The 9,580-nt window shown below is 36.9% G+C and overlaps 1 pseudogene; it reads left to right on the top strand.

Moving 5' to 3' along the window:
- Nucleotides 1–2,087: 2,087 nt before the first annotated feature.
- Nucleotides 2,088–2,672, top strand: LOC128578535 (AN1-type zinc finger protein 6-like; annotated as a pseudogene).
- Nucleotides 2,673–9,580: the final 6,908 nt, after the last annotated feature.

Genomic DNA, 9,580 nt, shown 5'->3' with positions numbered 1-9,580 from the left:
CAGAAAGCCAAGTGAAAGAGAGTTGCATAGTATGAGTTGGATGAAGTAAAAGTATGATGTAAGTTGTTATAGTGTGTTTGAGGAGCTTGGGTTTTATGCTAAGAGAACAGAAAAATTATTGGGGATCTTTGATTTTTTTTTTCTTTTTTATTTCATACTATTATGAGGATACAAATTTTTAGATTACATTGTTCTCTGATGAATCAAATGTGGGTTGTAAGAGATGAAGTCAACAATGTCTCCAAGGTCTTTGACATAAACAACTTAAATGGAGGAGTATGTTTATATAGGGAAAATGTATAGTTTGTTTTTGTAAATAAAAATTGTAAGGAATCTGTTAGATATTTAACTAGGCAGTTGGATGTGCGAGTCTACAGTTCAATGTACGTTGTGATAGAGATACAAATTTGGGAATCATTAGAATGCAAGTGATATATTCAGGAGGAAAATACAAAAGAAATAGGAGATTGAGTATGTCAGCTTAGAGTATAGACAGGTGAACAGAGCATCACTCCTACTTTAGAAGGTGAAAAAGTGGGAAGGGGAGAAGGAAGAGGAGGAGGAGGAGTAATGGAATGAGGAAGAGAAGTATAAGGAAGAAGAGAAGTATTAGGAAGAACAGCATAAGGAAGAAGGAGAGTACAGGAGGAAAAAGAACAGTAAGGGAAAGAGAACGAAGAAAAGAGAAAAAGCCAGACGATGCATAAATTCACAGTATGTCTTGAACCCATGATAAAGATGAGGGCATAGAAAACCAACTTGAAATTTTTGAAAAGTCACGAGTATTTACTTACCTGGAAAACATGCTTCCAGACACTCTTACAGAGAATTCAGCTAGTTTTTTCTTTTTGAGCCAGAGTCTCAAGCTGGGTAGAGTGCCCTGGTGTCATACCTCAGAGCAACATCCAACTCTTGGGCTCAAGTGATCCTCTTGCCTCATTTTTTTCTATTTTTTAGTAGAGATGGGGTCTTGCTTTTTGCTCAGGCTGATATTGAACTCACGAGCTTAAGCAATTCACCTGCCTTGGCCTCCCAGAGTGCTAAGATTACAGGCGTGAACCACCACGCCTGGCAAATTCTATTTTTTTTTTTTTAATAGTGGAGACCAGAAAGAGTTACAGAGAATCTGTGTCTACACAGAGAATTTATACATGTTCATTAACATGCTCTTCTTCACTGACTTTACTAGGTGTTCACAAATAAGAATAAGAAAAGTATTTTCAGTAATTATTTCTCTTGGCGCTGGCCTGAGAGAGAAATACAGCAAGTGTCATGGGAAAGGCACAAAGCTTCACCTTCATTCTTCTTTATTTTTCCTGTAAAACATAATCCTTAAGCTATCAGGGAAGGACAGTGAAGTCTATATCCTTTGAGGAAAAATGAAAACACTTTGAAATTGGGGAAAAGGAGCATTATGAAACAAAATAAAATGAAAAATAAAGAAACAAAAATATCTAACCCTGGACAATGGGAAAAAAAATATTTGCTGGGCCTAAAGAGAGAATGATCACAGAAAAGATCCATTGCCAAGATGAGGGACACAGTGACTAAAACTGAAGTTTAATAAGAACAAAAGAATTCCCCCCCTCCATGTCTATTTCACCAGGATAACGAGTGGCAGTAGACTTCACTTGGAGGTGGAAAAGAGAATGGAGATAAAAAGTGATCCTCTCTGAATCTCAGTGCAAAAGACAGAAATTAAAGTGAGGATTAAGCAGATATTAAGAAAATACTTTGGAAAACTAGTCATCATACTAAACCCAAGGTAACACTAAAAAATTTGAAGAATGTGGCACAATGAGAGAAAAGTTAGCATCAGCAGAATTCAATGTTGGTAAATACAGCAATATTGAAATACAAACTAAGCTGAATTCCTGATTATATCTACTCAAGGCTACATAATAAAGTCCTAGCAGAAGGTAAAGGTTCCATACTTTCAGGAATATAATATATTTATCGCAGTAACAACTTTCCTACATATGATGTTCAGTTTTCAAAAACATCACCAAAAAATTCAGCAGAGACAACCATTGGTGGCAGGCAGTGCCTCAGGCAGAGTGCCACTGCCAGGTAAGCAATAGAGGGACATGGCTCAGGAAACTAATCACAGCCAAGTGCCTATGCTTTATTCCACTGGCTGCAGAATTTATGGAAACCTTTGTACAAATGGTATGTGTTCAGTACACTATAAAAAACATCTTCAAATACAAAATAATACTGATAGTAGAATAAGACCACCTGTAAGTCTTGTCAGTAGTCTGTCTGAATCCTTACCAGTTCAATGCAGAGATGACAGTGTTCCAGAAGCTCAGCCAACATTAAACTCTGTCGATATCTTCATCTATGCAGCCAAGCCCTGTATCAAATGAGCCGCTTTTACCATAATCTGCAGTGTAGTATCTTCCCAAGTGGAAAATACATCTGAGGACAAAGTGGTACCTGAAACAGAAGAACTGCAAGCTTCAGTATCAGATAGGGCATAGCTGTCTCAAGAGCAAAGTGAGCCTCTTGAGAAAAAAACCAAAAACAATCGATATTTTCTATGCAGGAAGAAAGTGGACCATATTGGGTTTGAATGCCTAAGTGGAAAACTTCACAGTGGTGTGTACCATTACTCAGATGTACACAAAAGCTCTTCCAATTACAAAGGTGATGATACTGAGAAGATTTAAGGGGTTTGGGGTCACCAGATGAGGGAGTCTTGGTGTGAGGAATGAGGAGGCTTGACACAGTCTGTGGTGGCTGAGAAACATTGGGAGGAGCCATCCCAAGTAAACCTTGGGTCTATATTTATTATCATGAAACAGGAATAAGTAGACAAAATCTGCTTGCCTGACATTAGCACTGATTAGGGAGATGATAGAGAAAGTCATATAGAATGTTTCCACCTTTGTTTTTGCAAAATTACAGACCTTGAGCACAACCTGTGTCTCTTGCATCAAGAGAACTTTGGAATCTAGAGAATCTTTAATTATTATTGCCACACCTCACACACACATTTCCTCTTGGAACCCATTTTTCTGATCTCCTGCACGCACACAACTCATATGCCATTCTCATGATAATCCAGGTCTCTTAAGCAGGAAATGAGTCTTATTCTAAAGACCAGGGATCAGTTTCCCCTACATATCCCCATATTTTGTTTTTAACATCATTAAGTGAACACAAGCAAACATTTCATTTTGTTTTTCTGTTGTTGGGTCAGATGACACATCCATGGTCTAAAGGTAATGATAATGATGAAGAGGAGTATCAGGAGAGTACCAAGAAAACCACATTTTTTAATTTTATTCTGAAAAGCAATGAGAAGGAGATAAACACTGAAAATCTTTCTCTAAAGTGTCAAAAATAGAACATTGGCTAGCCTTTTGGATGGCAATAGCTTGCTTATATATTTGGTTGGATAAGTCAGCTATATCTTGAGCTGTACTGTCATTGAAGGCACTATGTAAATGATTCTTAACTTGTTCACACAGATAGAAGGAACGATTGTAAAGAACAACTGTAACACAAATGTTGGTACTATTGAAGCCACACCAAAGAGCAGTACTTCTTTGTAGAGCTTGTTGTTTATTACCAAGCCATTCAACACCATCCTCAAGGGCATAAAGTCTTTGCATAACTTGACTGTCAATCTTAGCTTATCTTATATGAACTCTTATGTGTAATTATACATCAGAGTATCAAAATGAGAAGTTTGAACAGATTCAGTTAAGGCAGCTATAACACTGATGCAGAAGCACATAAAACAATTGTAGAATGGGCGGCGCCTGTGGCTCAAGGAGTAGGGCGCCTGTACCATATGCTGGAGGTGGCGGGTTCAAACCCAGCCCTGGCCAAAAACCACAAAAAAAAAAAAAATTGTAGAAACTAAGAAAGTGATAAGGCCCACAAGGAATATTTTTGGTCTCAATTTCTTTAATACATCAATTAAAATAAGCTGGAACATATCCTACTTAGTAAAGTATCTCAAGAATGGAGGGAAAAGTATCCAATGTTTTCAGTACTATTATGAAACCAATTTATAATCACTCACACTTTCATATGAAGAATAGATCACAATTATGGCCAAGGATGAAGGGGGGAGGGAGAAGATGTCAGATGGAGGGAGGGTGAATGGTGGGATCACACCCATGGTGCATATTGAGAGGGTACATGTCAGATCTACTAAGTATAGAGTATAAATGTCTTAACACAATAATTAAGTAAATAAGGTGAGGGATATATTAACCAGTATGATATAAGGATTCCAAATTGTACATGAATTCAGCACATTGTACCCCATAAATGCATTTATGTTATGCATGATCTACCTCTTTATGATTTAATAAAAAAATATGTAAAGTGGAATCTGTTTGCCAGAGTTGTTCAAGATGAACTGGAACCCAGGCATCCACTTTTCTTTTCATAATGAATACAGTGGTGATGTTCAAAGTAGCAACATTGTGATGGGAAAAGGAAGTATTTAACCAAGGAGTAGAGAATGAGAGGGTAGAAGTATAAAGTGTGTTATGAAATGAAAAAGAAGCTAATAAGAATACATATGTGCTGGTAGTACAAACAAGGATTTTGTTGGAGAAAGAAGTTGTTAAATTTACTGAAAGCATGCCTGTGGCACTTATAACATTTTGTCTTAGAATTTGGGGAAAAAAGGGTAAGGTAACTCACCAGAGTTTAGAATAACAAGGGTAACATTGATTGTTTAGATAGGCTCTAAACACAGGACCTGAAAAGGACATGTTGTTCCAGGCAGATCTGTTTTGAGTCTATTCTGCAAACTTTAATGGTTTACTTCCTAAAGTTAAATGGCCATAGGGTCCTCAGTTAAGAAGGTAAACTTGTTGGGTGAGATTACCTAAGTGAGGTTGTTGTACACTGCATGGGTCCCAATGAATGTTACCAGGAAAGTGCATACAAAGAGGTGAATTTGGCGTGGATCAATTACCATTATCAAAAGAGGAAATTAATACAGAAGTAGTATTCACAAAATTCATATTGTGAGGTTTAGTGGAATAATCAGTAAAGTTGAAGCATGACCTTAGCACAGGGTTGAAATGAATGAAGAGAAAAACACATAGGAGTTTTACCAATAAAGAGAGAGACATGGAGGTAATAAATCCAGTCTGTCTGGTTCAGCAACTGTCACCCTACATGCACAAAAAGATCTCCAGTTCAAGTGTTGTTGTTACTGTAAAGGCAGGGCTCACAATCGCCCCCAAACACAGGCTGCAGTAAGGGTGGTCTAGTAAGTGAGCCCAATAGATGTGTTCTGCTTTGTGTCAGAGAGGAAACTTCAGACAAGCCAAGAACTTGTTTTCAAGTGCTGGTAGAGTGCCAAACTGACTTATAAGAAAGAGAGTAAGCATGTTGAAATAATTTGTTAAGTGATTCCCATGTCACCAGGGGCACTCTTTGTGTTTGGGGCAGGAATACTTATGGATTCTGCTGAAGATTCATCAATTGAAAGGACTTCTAGATCAGCTGTGGGTTGAAGTGATTCTTCCAGGTCATGTTTGGTCCTTTTTGTAGGGATCCAAGAAGGTCTTGTTGGTGTGGAAACATATACATACCATGCTAAGACTGAAAAAGGTCCTTCCCATTGAGTCAAATCTAAGGATCACACGAACATTCATTGATCCTTGGGCCATGTTGGTTTGGAGGCATTTTGAAAATACTGTTGACATGCAGAAAAATTATTAGGATTTCAATTAAAAATATTAATAATTATAAGGGCCTTGTGATAATATCTCTGGGATGAGCAATATGGGTTTCATTTTGAGAGAGGATACCTGGAAAAAGTGAGGCCTAAGAGAACAGAGGTCTTCTCAAGGAGACCTCAAAGACATGCCTGCCAAGATCCTCCTTGTGGTGACTCAGCTCTTAGGAATTTATAGAAACTTAACTTCCTGGACCTGGAAACTAACATTTTCTTCCAAAAAGCCTGAGCCCGCTTCTCCAGCTTGATTCTAATTGACCAATTAGGAAGGTATGCATGGGCTGGATGTTTTTGACTAGAGATAAAAAGGAGAACACATAGCTGTTTGGGGAGTGTGGCCGTTTTGGACTCTTGTCTGCTGACACTCTGCCAGCTGGAATAAACCTCTTCCTCTTTTAAACACAATGTTCTTTCTCTCCACTGAGCCTCATCTTCCTGCAACCATATCCTCCTTTTTTAATGTAATTTTTAAAGTGCAGTTAGCATGTTTGATAATGGCTTGTCTTACAGGGTTGTAAGGTACTTTTGTAATATGTTGAATTTGGCAATTAAGAAGGAAGTTTTGAAAAGTGTTACTGGTTTCCATTTAATGGTGTGGTGTGGATACATCCTCTATGCGTGTTAAATGTGGCATGGATACATTTAAGTGTTTTTAAGTGACAAATAATGCATAATATCTGTTTGTTATAGTTCATTACTTTGTAAACCTCAAGGGTTAGATTTTTATTCAAGGGAAAGTCCTTGGACAACTTAACAATTGGGGCAAACCCATACTATTTGTTTAGTCGGTTCAATAAGTAATTTGAATTGATATGATAATTATTTGCCATTTTGATGATGAGAAGCATGGGAGGCTGAAGTCTGCTATATTAACACAGTAAATATTTATTTGTGAGAAGCTAGTGTATCTATTGGTTATTACATAGAGGTAATGGTTTTGGTAGTTTGGTATTCAAGAGAATTTCTTAACTTTTCTGTTACTTTTCTTGAGGGATAAACTTTGGAGTAAGTTACAAAAACATTTTCTGAGATTAATTAAAAAATTATTACTGATAACATACACTAAGACAACTACTATTTTATAATATTAGAATATATGTATATAAAACAATTTATAGAAAATTAACTATTATATTTGATAATACTTTTATATAGTTTTAATATATTGAATAAGCCTTTTTTAAAAAACTTTCAGTGGTTTTAATATTTTAAAAAGACTGAATCCAGACTTTTGATTTTGGAAAGTTTGTTAAATATTAAAGACTTAAAAGATTTGTTCAAATAAGATCACAGGCCAAAATGTATTAAAGGCATTATGTAGTTAGTTAGATCACATGCAAATTATTTCATAAATTTCCTTTTATGAGTTCTATTTAAAATGCACAGACAATCTACAAACATGCTAAACTTTATTTCCCTGCCTTTCGCTTTTATTAAATAACTAGTCATTCCATTTCAGGACAACATTTACCACACAAGAGTCTTTCTTAAACAATGCTATTTTCCTTTCTGTTTAATATTACTTGCCAAAAACATAAAAAAAATAAAAAAAAACACTTTTCAAAAAACAGGATCCAAGTTTCCAAGTTTACTATAAAGTTAATTATTTACTTTGTCAAATTGATAATTAGAAGATTGAAAAGCAAAATTTTATTTTTTAATGAAGACTCAGTTTTCTAAATAATTTAAATATCTGAAGCGTTACATTTTATAAATGCATTAATCAGACATTTTATGAAACATAACATGACTGTAAGATATTAAGTTATTGAAAAGTGTCTTGAAACTACAACCTAAGCACCATTTCTGACTTCTTGTCTTCCTAAGTATCACGTGGCAAAATGGCATTAAGTATGGCTGCTAAAGACAGCATGTAGCTGTGTTCTTAACTCATTTACCAGGTTCAGAATTCAAGACAGAGCAGGAAGATTGGAGAGTTCAGTTTTTCTCAGAATAGCCAGGGGGAAGAGGTGGAGCAGGAAAAGGGCCATGTGGGTTAGTATGTCCATACTATATATATAACGGTATAATATCATTATAATAATTCACGTATCTTTTCAAGGGCCACTTTTCTCTTGAGTCAAAACCATAGATACATTGGCTTGGTCATGTTACAGTAAAATTTCATTGCCTTTTAATTATAGGTGGGTACCCATACTGGGACCAATCAGACAGAATACTCCCCAGTGGGCTGTTATTTGGGATTGAGGCTTGAGCTTCCATAATACACACCAGATATAGAAACACCAAATTTCTCAAGAACAAAATCAGAACTGATGGGAATTAAAGTTTTCATCATGCAAACAAAATAAAGCAGGGGAGCCATAGTGATTAGGGTAATCAGTGTGTGAGAACAGAACCTCAAGATTCCCAGGAGAAATCTTCCATAGCACTGTTAGGAGTGTTGGAGCACTGCACTCCCCAGCCCAACTGTCCAAGCTACCACTAGGCTTCCTCAGTAGTACTTGCACAGCATTTACTGGAGCAGTCTAGGGGTCCCCTTGCAGTCATCTTTTAAACTATTTAAAATTAATTGAGTTGCAGAATCAATCATCTTGAGGGTGAACAGTGGAGTAAGTTAATTTGTATCTTCAATGGGAAATGGGGAGGGTTAGTTTGTAATTTTTCAGGGTTAATTATTAATCCATTTTGAGAAATTTGTTCTTCAATGTGTTTATAGGTGTCATGAAAAACTTGTGTTTTTGTTTTTGTTTTTGTTTTTGTTTTGTTTTGTTTTTGATTTGCTATTAAAAAAATAAGGCTCCCAGTCAGGAGATGAAGCTGCAAAAAAAGGCTATTTTTTTTTTTTTTATATTGGTGAAGGAAATTCTTTGTGCATTTGACTGAGAGTAGGGGGGTCTGGCTCCACCAGAGATGGTGAAGGGGCAGGGGTGATTTTGACCTGCTAAGGTGGGGGTACTTTTAACATTTCTTGTATATTTTTTCTACTTTTGAACATTCTTTTTGTGTGTCATAATTGTGCAAAGGCATGAGAACAGCCCTAATAAGGCTCCATGCCATGAGGGTAGAAAGACAAAATTTTTGTCCTTTGGTGGCCTATAGTTTAAGTGTACAGGCAGACTGTTCCCATAGATCGAAATCTAAGGTTCTTTCATCTGGGAATCAAGGGCAATATAGCTGTAGAGTTTGCAAAAGTGAAACTAAGGCTTTTTCATCCAGCCAGCAATCAACAGCTTTTAACAGCTGTTTGAGAGTATTAATGTATAAACATTGCATTTTTGAAAGTTTTTTGTCTCCTGTTTAAAAAGTCCCCTGAAGTGAATTCAGCGAAAGAAAGACCCGGGTCTAGCAGGTATCTCTGGGATTCTTACCTTAGCGGATGGATGCGTGTCTTAGTTTCCCTGCAATAGCTGTTTCCTGCACTGGTTCTTGTGGCCTAAGATCTGATCAGTTGGTCTTGTCACATTGGGTCACCAGATAAAGGGGGTCTTAGCACGAGGAATGAAGAGGCTTGACACAAAGTCTGTGTCCAGGGACTGAGGAACTCTGGGAGGAGCCCTCCCAAGTAAACCTCACTTCCGTCTTTATTATAAAACCAGAAGAAGTAGACCAAAGCTGCTTGCCTGACATTAGCACTGATTAGGGAGATGATGGAGAAGGTCGGACAGAATGACTCCGCCTTTTTTTTTTAATTGAATCATAACTGTATACATTGATATGATCATGGGGCATCATACACTCGCTTCATAGACCATCTGACACATTTTTATCACAATGGTTAACATAACCTTTCCGGCATTATCTCAGTTACTGTGCCAAAACATTTACATTCTACATTTACCAAGTTTCGCAAATACCCCTGTAAGATGCACCACAGGTATGATCCCACCGATCCCCCTCCCC

The sequence above is a fragment of the Nycticebus coucang genome, chromosome X (assembly GCF_027406575.1).
Source record: "Nycticebus coucang isolate mNycCou1 chromosome X, mNycCou1.pri, whole genome shotgun sequence".
NCBI classification, from domain to species: Eukaryota; Metazoa; Chordata; class Mammalia; order Primates; family Lorisidae; genus Nycticebus; species Nycticebus coucang.
This window is presented reverse-complemented; position numbering and strand designations above follow the sequence as displayed.